General features: G+C 36.8%; 1 long non-coding RNA gene across 1 annotated transcript; it reads left to right on the top strand.

Annotated features, from left to right (window-relative positions):
• Positions 1 to 306: 306 nt before the first annotated feature.
• Positions 307 to 1,881, top strand: LOC119954508. The gene is made up of 2 exons (XR_005458251.1): positions 307 to 492; positions 1,444 to 1,881. It is a non-coding gene; the product is annotated as an uncharacterized LOC119954508 (long non-coding RNA).
• The last annotated feature ends 480 nt before the right edge of the window (positions 1,882 to 2,361 follow it).

The following is a 2,361-nucleotide window of genomic DNA, read 5'->3' as shown; positions in this document are numbered from 1 at the left end:
TCTTGTAAGCACTCAGATTGACAGCGAACGCCTGCTTACTCACTCAGGGATTCGTTAACAATTCTTGTAATCTATTTGCTTCTCCAAACATTTCCTCAACTGCTTTCAGCGTGTCCCGTTTACCATTTTTAGGGATGACTCTTTTATTCAATTTCGAAATAGTTCCAAATTTTTGCAAATAAAGACTAGTGTTTTTGTCCCTCATATAAGTTGACACTTTTGTGGCTTGAAAAGAAGTGTTTCTGTGCCAACAAATCCATGCATTGGAGGAGGACCCACCCACAATGAAAACTGGAACTTTATAAGAGTGGCTGCAGGGCTGAATAAGCATTGCAGGCGACACAGAGCCGATAGAAATTCACATTCAGCATCGTTGGGAAGGTGATCAAGATGCCAAGTGCGGAGACCCGTTCATATCTACCATGGTCCATCTTCAATTTGATATGTTGCTGTTTTCCACTTGGAATAGCGGCAATCATTTACTCCTGCCGGGTTAGTATGCATGGGTTTTAGGAAGTTGAAAGAATTATGCTGAAAGACGGAAATTTAAACCAAATGTATTATTCGCAAATGTAACATTTAAACGAAAAGAAAATCTAATCTACACGCAAAATTGACTGTTGTTTAAATTAATGAAAGTTAAAAATAGGAACAGCTTTTAAAATTGTACAATCTTTGCATCATCTTCCAATGGTTGCATTTGGACATCTTTGAATGTAATCGTTTATATATTATAGGGTGGCACAGTGGCACGGTGGTTAGCATTGCTGCCTCACAGTGATTCCAACCTCGGGTGACTGTCTGTGCGGAGTTTGCACTTTCTCCTGTGCCTCCGGGTGCTCCGGTTTCCTCCCGGAAAGATGTGCAGTTAGGTGGATTAGGCATGCTAAATTGCATCTTCATGACTAGGTGCGGTTATGTCAGATAAGGCAGGTGATTGTGCTCTTTCGGAGAGTTGGTGCAGACTTGATGGGTTGAATGGCCTCCTTCTTCTGCACTGTAGGGATTTTAAGATTCTATGATTGTCAGGTCCTGTTTAGTCAACAGTTTTATGTTGTATTCTGCAAAATACATTTTCCATGACAATCTATGTAACCTTGCTCGTACGTATATCTGGTATTAAAGCATGTGTGACTATTATCACTGTCCTGTGCAATTTTTGCAATCATTGCGATAAAGTTGTAAAATGTGCTGCAGTGTTCAAGTTACTGACATTACATTGTGGCATCTAACTAGAATATCCAGCATTGTTCTGAACGCAGAAGAATTGTTACAACAAATCCTGTCACTGAAAACCTCTGTGGAAGCAAATGATTTCCTCAGTACCAATAGAAAATCTATTAAGGAGACAAATTCAAAGTTCTTAGACAGTTACATTTTGGACGTATAAACGGTTTAGATCAAAGATTTACAGTTATTGATAACATTGATTTCTACTTGCAGGTTCAGAGTGCCAGTGACCTGGGAAATATCGAAAGAGCCAAGAGAGCATCTTCAACTGCCAAAAACTTGAACATAGCGGCCACTGTAATTGGAATTATTGCATTAATAATAATTGTTGTTATTTATTTTACGGTAAAGAAATAGTAGCGAATAAACATACTGTTATATGTTTCTTACTCACTAGCCATTCTGTTTCTTACTAACACCCAAAATGAAGTGTGCTGTAGACGTATTATACCACAAACTTCTGGGGTGTTTGAAATTTGTCTGTGTGGCAAGTTTCATTTATTCTACAGTTGCATAAAATGCACCCGCGTCTGTTAAAATGCAAACGGACAATATGCTGATATTACTTTGAAACATTTACATTTATGTTTAAGTAACTCTGCACAACTACTGTTGGAAATGAATGAATTAAAATGTCCATGAAAATAGGAATATTATTTCAGTGGCTTTATTTTATCACTCATATCATCAGTAGTAATTTCATTCTTTTAGTTTCCTTTTGTAATGGATTCAATTAATATGCGCTTGCACATGTAAAAGTCAGTGTCTTGTGCAAGTAGCTTTATGTCAACATTTACATAATAATTATAATAAATACTTGATTTGGTATCGCAATATGATGCAGTTGGGACCAAATTATTCCTTTCCCTTTCCTTTGATTATGAAATCTTATGAAGGTATGTTCTTGGGAATTCTGCCAGTGATGTCATGCAACTCCGACCAGTCCAAAATCACCATTGTCAAACATTGGAGCAGTTTACAGAAGCTACATGTAACTCGAGTTACAGGTAATAGTTTACAGATGTTACAAATAACTTGAGTTACAATTTACAGGTAACTCAAGTTAGAACTAACTTGATTCAGAACTAAATTTAAAATCATAATAACCTGATAGTTCTAATGAAATATTCA

This window comes from Scyliorhinus canicula, chromosome 19 (genome assembly GCF_902713615.1).
Source record: "Scyliorhinus canicula chromosome 19, sScyCan1.1, whole genome shotgun sequence".
Classification (NCBI taxonomy): Eukaryota; Metazoa; Chordata; class Chondrichthyes; order Carcharhiniformes; family Scyliorhinidae; genus Scyliorhinus; species Scyliorhinus canicula.
This window is presented reverse-complemented; position numbering and strand designations above follow the sequence as displayed.